This window comes from Rhinichthys klamathensis, unplaced genomic scaffold (genome assembly GCF_029890125.1).
Source record: "Rhinichthys klamathensis goyatoka isolate OS25496 unplaced genomic scaffold, OSU_Roscu_1.1 h1tg000022l_1, whole genome shotgun sequence".
NCBI classification, from domain to species: Eukaryota; Metazoa; Chordata; class Actinopteri; order Cypriniformes; family Leuciscidae; genus Rhinichthys; species Rhinichthys klamathensis.
In genome coordinates, this window is record NW_026606573.1 from 63233 (window position 1) to 75783 (window position 12551).

Below are 12551 nucleotides of genomic sequence, written 5' to 3' on the forward strand. Positions count from 1 at the left end.
ATTTTGCATAAAACTGTCTGCCCCAAAAAAAAAAGAAAAAAAAAGAAAGAAAAAAAACATTTGCAATCCACTTTTTCTTCGCAATTTCTTCCCGTTATCAAACACGGAATGAAAAAGGGTTTAACAGAGGCAAGTTCCTGAATTCACTGGATCAAGCAGTTTAATTTCAGTTATTTCTGAGAAACAAGCATGACAGAAATTAGGCCAAGACATTGTGTTCTTGTTTGAATGGAGACTGGGTGGGGTTTGTATTTGATCACTTGTGTTAAACCTGTTTAATTCATCTGGACTTTCCATTTTAGGCCTGACTGCTGATTTTCTATAACTCTGTTTATGAGTCAAATACAAGGGAAAATGTTGACCTGCGGGCATAGATCTTACACAAGGTGCCATAAATAGCCATTTCTCTAGAGAGCTGGAGTCTAACGGTTGGCTCTCTAATTGTCTCAGCTCTCACTAGTATATGGAATGACAAGTCTTTCTGCTGAAAATCTTCCCAGCTGGATGTGGAACTCCACGCCTGACCTAGAAATCACTGCCACTGGCCTCCAAAAATATGGACACTAAGGATAGAATAGAGTCTCACAAAATCTGAAGCATATTTTATGTTTATGTTAAAAAGTTCAAACAGCAAATTAAATAAAGTAACATTATATAATAACTGTGATTGATGTCATCAACAAACATTAAGGTTCATATTCTGCTGCACATTACATAAAGAAATAATGTTTGATATTGTATTGACAGTTATTATAAAATGTCCCTTTGGAATCTGTTTCAGTGATGTCACAGTAATGGTGCTTTTGTTGTTCACTCAACTGAAGAATATTGGTGAATGAACACAAATGCACACCATGACTTACGTATGACAGTAAACATGAGTGAATAAATGTGGGCTAAAGCTCTGAATTATTCATGTGTGCTGAATGAGGGCTATGTTTGTTGGCAAGCATACATAATAAGAGGTATTCAGCATTTTTAAAGAGCAATATGCATGCATGGCATTTGAGCTTATTTGACATCTTCCAGAACAGTTTCAAATGAAAAGATTTACTCATTATTCTTGATATGTGTCAAATAATAAACAAATCCTTTAATTAACAAATAATTTGCCATCGCTATTAGTTATTATCATACGGTCTCAATAAATAATCTTAAACGTCAAAAGCATGTCATAATTTTATTTGATAAATGTGTCCCAACATTGTCACAGTTTCCAGTCTGAAAGCAGCTGGCAGGAGCTTATACAAGGTAGTTGTTTCAAAGCTTGTCAAAAAATCGTTGTGTTTGTTTGGCAGAGGAGCTCAACACAAAAAAAGCCTTCAAGCAAAACATTGCACCTTCAAAAACTAATTTCAAAGTGTGACATCAGGCCTTGCTGGCCAGGCTGCTGGGTGTGCATGGAAATATGAGTATAGCATGGTTATGACAAAAAAGACTAGTTCCCTTTATGCTAAAAAAAACCCCAAAGAGGACAAAGGTTAAACAAGCCAAGACTGGGCGGTATGACACTTTTTGTTTGAGGAAAGAGTTCTAATTTGGATGGGATTAAATAAGCATAGGTCTGTTGACATTTACTGTTCCGACGTAAAAGGGAGAAGCTCAACATTTGGACATTCAACATTTATGAGAGAGTAACAGTCATGTGGGGGAGAGCAGTTGTCAATGTTCGTGCCGGTACAACTGGCATCACTTGCACCGCCATCTGGGTGGGCCATCGCTGCCTCGTACTAGCTCACAGATGTAGAGCACTTCAACAAACTGAGAGAGCCTTGTCCTGGCTGAGAGTCTTCACACACACAGTGGGGGCAACATTGAGACCAACCATTAATGTGGCAAGTTGTTTAGTCAATGTACATTAGTTCTGTGCTGTTGTTTTATTTGAGCACAAGCATATGGCAGTGACAAGTGTTAACATCCGAGTAACTGATAAGTGAGTAACAGTATGCTGGAATGTAGGGCTGCACACAATTTTGATGAAAAATGCGAAATGCGATAACTCGTTATTCCATATGCGATATGATAATGCTTTAAGTGTAAGATAAATTTAAATTATGTTTAGATTTTTATTTATTTATTATATTCTATACATTAAATATATTTAAAAACTGAAAATGATATAACTAACATGTTTCTCAAATCTGAAAATGACACGACCAACATGTTTCTCATTCTATTTTTTTTTTTAGAGAAGAAAGCCACCCTAACTTACGGTGGCCAAGAGAGCTCAACGCGCTGTAACTGAAGAAAACACAAGCAAATAGAAAAACACCCGCAAATTAAGAAAACATCTTCTTCAGTTTCACAACACATGTGTGCTCCAAATACTCACAACGCAACCAAATACAGAAACGCGCTACAAATAGCACAGACCACAACGGAAATGTTTCCAGGGGAACCCAGTAAGTGACGAACCCGGTTGGGAAATGCTTATTGCTCGTGAGCATCCCTATGCCTTACTCCCTTCTAAGGCCAGACGGTAGAGCCCTTGAAGTGGGGACTTTGGAGTGAGCAGGGCCGTTTGGAACGCACTTGGCGAAGGGAGCAACGAAAGACAACGTAATTCCCTCATTATTTTCACCTGGGATGTGCCCATGACAACGCAGCACGGTGTCCATCAGCTGAATAGCTGTTATTACCAGAAATATCTTATTATTGCTGTTAACATATAACTGTTGCAAATAAATATACATTTTATACAAAAACATTTTTTAAATATGCGTTATATATCTGTGTGTGAATGTCTCAACTTTAAAACTTGCCGTCTCATATTTGGACCCTGCATTACCTAACATTTCTTATGAAACTTATTTAAACATAACATGACAAAATTTGTACAATGTAACTGATGTATAGATTAATATCTTTCCCTCATGTTCTTTTTCTCTATAATTTTTATTTATTTATTTTAGTTTTCAGCTCATTGTTCTTTTCTCATTAGTATTCTGATGACATTGAACATATTAATACATTTTGTATATTGTATACAAAGTTGTATGTCATAAACATGTCATCTCTGTATGTTTTGCAATAATAATAATAATAATAATAAAATAAAGTAGACTTTGAGCTGTAAGCACGTTCCCAGCCGGGTTCGTCACCCCTGGAAACATTTCCGTTTCTGTTCAATTTGCAGTTTCTGTATTTGGTTGTGTTATGAGTATTTGGAGCACACATTTCTGTCAGGACAATTATAGTCAAATACGATTGGCATTTAGCATATAGTTAGGATTGCCGGTATGGTTCTGTTCTGGGCAAAAACTCCCTGCACATCCATGCAGCCTAGCATGAATAAGAGCAGGGAGAGCAGCAACAACCCCCCTTAGGGTAAACAGAACAGAACCAACATGAATGTATTGAAGATATCATTAATTCAAGATTTTAAAGTACAACATAATTCGAGAATTTATTCTCATTCAAGGGGAATCAGAATGCCATGCTGACTGACGAGAGGAGGAGCTGGGGATGGAGGAGGGTAATTAGCTCCTGAGAAACGCGTATACAGTGATAGGCGTCGTATTCCTATAGGTAGACGTGTATCAGCTGAGTGTCAGCTGATGCGAGCTTGACTAACGTGACCTGCCAGAACTGACACTACGCTGAATGTGTTGTGAAACTGATTAAGATGTTTTCTTAATATATTTCAATTTTCTTAATTTGCAGGTGTTTTTTTGTATTTGCATGTGTTTTCTTCAGTTGCAGCGCATTGAGCTCTCTCGGCCACCGTACTAACTTCTAAAAGTGAACAGCATTAGCTACATAAAAAGTAAGTTTCATTTTAACGTCAGTGTAAACCAGGGGGGGTTAGGGTTTCAGGTAGGCCTACATTAGGTTTATTTAACAACAGAAATTGAATAATCAATTGTAAAAAATAAAACAGTCTTTACTGTATGAATTAAATATACATAATTCTTATTGAAGCTACAAAAGTTATTCACTCAAGAACAGTGAGTGATTTTCTCTTTGTGTATTGTTGTTTGATTGACATTAAGCACACAGAGGTAAGCAGGTTTATAAGGCTGCTGTCTAGGGATGTAACGATTCACTCAACTCACAATGCAATATGATTCACGATACTCGTTTCACGATACGATTTCTTCACAATTTATTTTTACAAAATGAGATTTCAGACAAATTATAAATGAAAAAGTATTATTTTATTTCTCAGACAAAATGCTGCACATTTCTTTGTAAAACTGAAATATATTTTATGTCAAATAATAAAACTGAGTTGTTGTTTTTTTTAATCCCCAAAAAGTCCCTCCAATGAGATCTTCCAATGCTGTTTTCTTGGGAGGAGGATGTTTCAGCTCAGTCTGTCTGTCTGTCTGGCCACTGGCACCTTCTTCACCCTCATCCTGCGCAGAGGAATACCAGAAACTAAAAGAATAAGTAAAATTTAAGTACAACAGTAACAGGGGTTTCACATAGTTATAAAGGCAAGATTGTAATATTATTTGTTATAATTTGTATCATTACACTTGCAAGAGTTAGAAAAACAGAACACATTTAGAAAAATATGCCATAATAATCAACAAATTATAAAAAAATACATGTACACATTTAGAGAAAGAGATAGTAAATAAATACAACACCTGGTTCTGCAACAGCACAGCTTTCTCCTTCAGTCTTCTTTGGAATAGCCTACACCCTCGTGCTGGTCTTTCTCATAGCCTCATATCTTTTGACATGAAAACACTGATGCACCTTGCCAATTAGCCTAATATCTTTTACATGCAGACGGAGGTGACTGGAGCATCTTACTATGGTGATTATTAGTCTTCGGAAAGTCAAAACAACGCCACACCTCCGATTTGAATGAGTCAACGTCAACATCTATGCTTTCCATCGCTATGTTTGCTAGTGTTTGACGGTGAGTGAACACTGGTGCGGATCAAGCAAGTGTTTTCTTTTTATTCCTATGGAAGTTTAGATTCACGATTGCGCGTGAGCGTTTAGCTCAACTTCCATTGAAATGAACTGAAAACGCTCCATCACACCATCCGTAACGCTAGCTACAACTTAGTATACAGTATACAGCTTTAGCGCCCATGCTGTTTAATACGTGTATTGCGATTCGTTTAACATCAACCGATCGTCACATATTTTTATCGATTTTCAACCGGCTCGTGGGAATCGTTATATCCCTACTACTGTCACTTTAAGAGCTGCTCAGATCCAATATAATGGTGTGCTTTCTTTCTCAACTGTTTACCCCACTTAAGACATAACTGACTGTGTTTATGTGAATACTCACCAAGATGGGCATTTTTACATCATTTTGTGTGTATTTGGCCATGTAAGCTGCAGAAGAGAACTGAAATCAGGATTACGCTTCCTGTGCGCACGAGTCGGCCCTACTTTGCTTATTGCACCTAACAACATTAAGGGTTAGTTCACCCAAAAATGAAAATTCTGTCAGTAATTACTCACCCTCATGTTGCTCCAACCCCGTAAGACTTTCGTTCATCTTCGGAACACAAATTAAGATATTTTGGATGAAATCTGAGAGCTGGATCACTCCTCCATAGGCTTCTTAAGGGTTCGAAACTGACCGGCCCAAAAGTTATGAAAGACATCGTTAAAATAGTCCGAGTGACTACAGTGGCTCAATCTTAAGTTTATCAAGCGACGAGAATACTTTTTGTGCGTAAAAAACAAACAAAAAGAACGACTTTATTCAACTACTCTGTAAGGCCGTTATATTTCACGTAGTGAAACTACGCAAAGCTTCTAGGTTGCATGTCAGACGTAGGCTCACTATTGGCCGACGCTGGTCATGTGTGTGATGCGTGACGTGCAACCTAGAAGCTTTGCGTATATTAAACCCTCCTAATGCATTAATGAACTGTATTCACTTTTTGCATTCCAGGGTCTGTTAACATGCTTTCAAACAAAATACATTTATTTTACTTGCATAAACTTTTACTTATAAAAAAATTATGCCAAACAGCTTCTCAAACCCTCATTTCCAAATGTAAACTCTTTGGTCTATGAAGTCCCTGCTCTACAAACACATTAAGACATTAATTGGTTTGCCATTTTATTTTGATTTCAGAATTATTTTTAGAATTTATAAACAAAATGCAGCCCCAGTGGGAAGGAAATGAGTGTGTGTGTGTGAGGCTATGTATGCTATGTATATAAAATAAATGTATTTTACATAAGTAATTTGAGACTAATCTGAGAGAGAGAGAGAGAGAGAGAGAGAGAGAGAGAGAGAGAGAGAGAGAGAGAGAGAGAGAGAGAGAGAGAGAGAGAGAGAGAGAGAGAGAGAGAGAGAGAGAGAGAGAGAGAGAGAGAGAGAGAGAGATACAGTATCCCTTATGTAGCCCCGCCACTTTAGCGCTGCGCTCGTTGTCTTTTGTCTTCTGGTAATGCCTCTGATTTGCCACTGTGCTCATGCGCTTAATATACATTTCCGCGTTGGCTACAATGCTCAACGCGGAAACAACACAAGTAGTTTCGTTTCGTTTTTGAATAATATTGTGTCCTCCAGTGCCCGAACTCGAGTGCGTGACAAGTCTGAGTTCATTCAAAATTGAACTCAAGTCCGGACACTAGTCTGAGTCCGAGTACCCCCAACTCAACTGGTTTGTATTTTCACTGTGATCTTACATATGAATGAACGGCTCGTTTTAAAATCTTCACGGTCTGCTGACATTTGTTAAGACATCTGCTTTAAACATTAGCCTACAATGCTCATGATAACTTTCGTTAACTCTACAATAAGTAAATCCACTAAACCAGCTAATTACTTTGGACAGCGATACCATAGAAATATAGAGAGACATATTCTAAAGATGGCTGCGTGCTTGTTTGTCTGGCGCATATAAGGTCTAGGGCCTATATGACAGGGAAAAAAATCCCAGCATAATTTCATGTGTAAAGCCACAGTTCCCTTTCGGGTCAAAACGGACCTGGACGAAAATGGTGTAACAATTAAAGGCACAATATGTACGATTTTTTCGCCACAAGAGGGCGCAGTTTCCAACAATAACAAAGGCGTAGGTTGATGACGCAGTGATGAGCTGAATGATGGGACTTGCTGTCAAGCTGATGGATCTAATAATGTTTATGGATGAGTGCAAACATTCATGTTTTTTAACATTACAGTGGTATGAGCGCTGCTTCACTTGGTCTAACGTTACACTATCACACTAAACGGCATTTAAATGTTTGTTGAAAGTTATAATGTTATACTACGTGTTAGTTCGTTTGCTATAGAAAACTAGCAGTAAGCTAGATCAACATAGAAATAACACACTGATCATATTCTAACATTTCATCATGTTGAGCTAACGTTATATAACATTGATTTGTTTTATGTACATTTGCTCACCTGTCTAATAAAGCTGTCAAGTCATGACTCGTGAAGCTCTGTCAAGTCCATTGTCGCGGACGTGGAGCTCTCGGCATCTCAAAAGCTGATATTGATCCTCATTTTAGTTCTCCTTGTTTGTCCCAAAGTCTGCTTGCCATGGTCTATGTTTGAAGGAAACAAGAACTGCGTGCCTAAACGTTACGCACTACGCAGTTGTCCACGTCTGTCGCCATGGTTACGTCATGGCTATGGCAGTATAAACGGAAACCGAGGATAACGCGGATATTGTGTCATTGACAGGCGACATTTCTTTCCGGGACGGTCACTTATTTAAAATGGGAATTTCTCTGAAATAAAAAATCTTTGGAGACTTTTGGGATATTGTAAGTACACAACTGCAGGATATATATCACACTGTGCAAGTGATTTTTGGATATTCTATTACAAAATTCTTACATATTGTACCTTTAAGTGTAAATAGTTATATCTCTTACATTTTTGGTTAAGAAAAAATAATAATTTATGTGTATTTTGACAAAACACACTTACAAAATTTCATCTTCATGCTAAAAAAAAAAAAAAACCTCTGCTTGGTCAAGATGGACCCAAATGCAGGGTTAAAATGTTAAATAAATGCATGATGTACTGAAAAAGTAATTTTGTTGAATAATTGTGAGCTCAATATTGACCAAAATAATTGTACTGATTTTTGGAGCAGGCCTAATATATCTTATATGAGATATTTCTCCAAACAAAGATTTTCTCAGTAGTCTCAAAAGTACGAAGGAAACCCCGGCAGTAAGTTGATTAGTGATCTGTTTTTTGTTTCGTTTAAGGAAGACTTGCATTTTTTTGCCCAGCCATATTTATTTGAACCCGAATACGCAGACGCTGCAGATACACGTCAGCAGCGTCTTACGTCATCAGCATCACTGCGGACTCGTGAACGCGGATTGACAAAAGAACCGGAAGAGAGTACAATGCTGAATAAAGTCGTAGTTTTTGTTATTTTTGGACCAAAATGTATTTTCAGTGCTTCAAAAATTCTAACTAACCCACTGATGTCATATGGACTACTTTGATGATGTCTTTATTTCCTTTCTGGACAAGGACAGTATACCGTGTATACATTTTCAATGGAGGGACAGAAAGGTCTCGGACTAAATCTAAAATATCTTAAACTGTGTTCCGAAGATGAACGGAGGTCTTACGGGCTTGGAACGACATGAGGGTGAGTCATTAATGACATAATTTTCATTTTTGGGTGAACTAACCCTTTAATTTCAGATCCTTCTCCCTTGTCATTTCCTGTCCCACTTCTCTACTGTAGCTCACAATACAATAGGGAAAAGACCAAAAATAAAACTTAAAAGAAAGACTTGAGATTGAGGTAGCTCATTTAGATAAACCTCAGTGATGAGAGATGTTTTTAATGTCACTGAAATAATCACTGAATGATTAAGATGTACCCACATGGGGCTTGATAAAAAGCTCATTATGCAATAAAAACAAAAAAACAGATTAAATTATTGTTCTTGAGCAGATTTATAAAAATAACTAATCCCTATGACATCAACAAAGAGCAGCAGAAGATAGTCTAGTCTCAGCGTCAGACGGCACACCCACAGACCTCCCACAATCCATTCACTGTCTAAATAATACATATTTCACTAAAAAATGACTGAAATTACCAATTCAAACCTGGAGACAAAGTAGTATTAAGTGTTCTGCCCATTTACATTTACATTCACATGTATGCATGCATGTACTATAAATGCATGTAAATGAGTAACTGTGTTGAATAATAGTCCAAACTCAAATATTTTTTTTCTGTTTTCCATCAAACCGTTTTTTTTGTTGTTTTTTTTAATACCAGAATAACCAGCAGTGAGGTCCAGACATTATGCCGGAGTCAAAAGTCTGGCTATGCACAAGCACACCTATCACTAAACAGTTTATTTGTCTGCCAGATGAGCAGTGTTTATGTTCAGTGGCTCAGCTATCCATAAACAGAGCCAAAGCAGTGTGTTAAACACATGGTGTGGATGTCCACCTGAGTGTCTTACAAATCCTGAGATGAACACTCAATGCTTCAGTAACACTGGACACAATTGAGTAGAGTTCTTAAATCTCTCATCTGAACATCAGTGAAAAGGTGCACAACACTCAAAAATAAAAATAAATGTGCCAAATGGGGGTTTTCACAGCGATTCCATAGAAGAACCATTTTTGTTTCCCCAAAGAACCTTTCAGTCAAGAGCTCTTAAAAGAACCTTCTTTTTTTTTTTTTACTGTGAAAAATATATTTTTTCCACTATAAGAACCTTTTGTGGAATGGAAATGTTCCATGGATGACAAATGTTCTTCATGGAACCATAGAAGCCCATAATAAAGTACATTAATTTTTAAGAGTGAAGGTTGGAATTGAGACTGAGAAATGTGTGATTTTTAAGTTTCTCTCTGACCTACAATTAAAAGTCTACAGACCCGTATGAAGGCTAAATAACTGTGAAATACAGCCAGAAGCCCACCCTAAAGCTTACACAGATCTGTCATTGGCCTACTTCCATCTACTGAACATCTGTGTGTGGAAATGCAAAAGCGGCATGATTTACCCCTAAATATGTGTGTTTGTGTGTGGGAAGAGAGAAATAGAAACACTGACCATGAAGAAGAAGTAGTTTAGGCTAAATGCTTCACAGCTACCGGAATATTCTTGTATGCATGTTATCAGCATTATCCAACTGAAAGACTTGCATGTTATTTTTTTCTCTCTTGCTATTTACTATGCTGTATTTATAGATATTTAAATATTATTGTAAATATATATTTATTGGGAATATACATTCAAATGTGAAATCAGTACATTGACTTTAATCAAAACAATTAACAAGATATTGGATAAAAAAAAATGGATATTAATCAACTCAATACAAGTGTAGTGAATTGCAACATGTATGCCATTAGACTCTAGATCTACAATTATAGGTCATATTTTTCATGCTTGTAAAATGTTAGTAAACAAATGTAATCTTCACAGTTCACACCAAAGAATATGTTTCATTTATAACTTAGCTTCTTGCTGTCTGTATTAATATTCCTCAGAAATACTTTTGTTTGAACTTGCACAAACATTCAGTTTTGGTGGATATTCTAAAAACACATCATATTTTGAATATGTGTTATGTGTGTGTAAATGCAAATCCAAATTAAGACAATATTCCAGTTTCAGCTTTCTGCAATTTATAGGACATGAATGCAAAATTAATGAGTTTATTAACTTGCCATTTAAATCACACAAATGCGAGAGCAAAATCTTTAGTGGCCTATCTCAAGAACTCAAGAAACGACAGTTGAATATTCTGATAGAGGTATATTCCAATAGCAGTAAAGCAGAATAAAGCAACCTGAATGTAAGCACTAAATGAAGAATATAATAAAAAGTGCATCATGGTCATTGAAAAAGGTGAAAGGGATTATTCGAAATGCAGACACAAAGGAAATGCATCAAAGATGTGTCTAGATTAGAACATGGAGATTCCATAACCGAAACACCTGAACTGGGCCAGAATGAAGGACGCATTTCAGAGGTGTGATGCAGAGAGAATGTTTGTAAACAGCTTCAGTTTAAACCCGCTGAAAGTGAATGGGTTCTCGCTGCTTTCTTCTGCATTTTCATTCACTGGTTCTTAGAATAACTACCAATTATAGCCTACGTGTATTTTGGAAACAGGCGACAAGACAAAAAAATAACCGAGATGTTGATGCTGCATGTAGTGGGTTTCAAATCGCTCTCACTCTGCGAAATACATTCAAAACACTTAAAATGACACTCCGTTGTGTCCTTGCAGTTCTTTCTGTGTAATGGATCTTGCATAATATCACTGTTATGCTATGCAACATCCAGTAACCGTAGGAATGGTGAACCAGATGCCATGATATCAAATACATAAATAAAATGCCGATAAAGGGAAAAAAAATAATTACCGTTTATTGTGAAGACTCTTCATTCCTTCGTCGCTGAAAACATGGGAGGTAAAGCGAAGCGAATAGCTTAAATCCCGTGGCGAATACAATAGCTTCATCTAACACCATTGAGAGCAGCGCAAAGCAGCACGTCAGAGCGCACAGACTGTAGAAGCCTGTGCAGTTAGATCCTGGCTGACAGCTGGTCACGTGACCTGCCAGTAAACCCAGGGAAAGATTGTACCGTTGGCAGGTCAGGTCACGTGACCTGCTCCCAACTATGGAAATTATGACCGTTCATTAGGCATCCACTTAGCAAACGCAGCTCTTCACCTTTGTGTTGGAGAATGTTACAAACTTTATACAAAATATGAAACATGTTCAGTTGGTGTGGTTTGTCTTGAGCCTTAATGTAGCTTAACCTATGTATAAACAGAGAATTTAAACTATAGGCCTTGGACTGAAAGATTTTTTGAGGTGTAGGCTATGAGGTAATGACATGTGGTTTAAACAGATTTGGTTTAGGTCAACACTGAAATTAAGCACTTGTAAATATTTGTTTCACACTGAAATGTCATGTGAGTTAAAGTGACACTTTCTCTTCCACGTTCGGTACAAAACAAAAATAACCTTCCAAATAATTCAGGGTATGGGATATTTGAGTGGATCATGAAAGGATGGATGAACAGACAGTTTATTCTTTAAATAATTTCACACACAGTCCATATTCAAAATCGTTGTCAACAAACAAAGAGTGAAAAGAGAAACAATTGTGCCCTCTGTTGGTGATTGTGTTATAATGTAGGCCTATCTGCTGTGGGTTTGACCCTTGACCTTAGGCAAGTAGGCCTACCCCAGAGTACACTCTGCTTGGTAGTGTGGGGTGACATATTTGGGCTACTTTTATTGGTTTATGATAGGCTACATCAAAGCGTTACTATTGGTGTTGAGACGTGCAATGTTTTAAAATAAAAACTCGAGCTCTGCGCGTCCTTCTTTGACAGCCATTAGATGAGAAGAGTGTTTTTATTTAAAATATAGTTTTTATAAGTGGTTTTATTTAAACATTGTGTTAAATTAGGCCTACTATTTTAATAGCTTAACTAGGCTATAGTATTTAGTGATGTTTTACATTTCATCACAATGTTTCACACAGTTTCATGAGTTTAATGCAGTTAGGGGTTTATGTTGCAATTTTCACTGAATAGGACCCCACTTAGAGCCATCGTCATGTGATAAATAAAAATATTCATCAAAGTAA

The 12551-nt window shown here is 37.0% G+C and overlaps 1 protein-coding gene across 1 annotated transcript in view; it reads right to left on the minus strand.

Moving 5' to 3' along the window:
* The window catches only part of si:ch211-288d18.1 (USP6 N-terminal-like protein), a 36843-nt gene extending 25366 nt beyond the window's left edge, over window positions 1-11477 (minus strand). Inside the window, exon 1 of the mRNA XM_056242277.1 lies at window positions 11312-11477. The gene's annotated coding sequence lies outside the window, so the exon portion shown is untranslated. The remainder of the gene's footprint in view (window positions 1-11311) is intronic.
* Between the last annotated feature and the right edge of the window lie 1074 nt (window positions 11478-12551).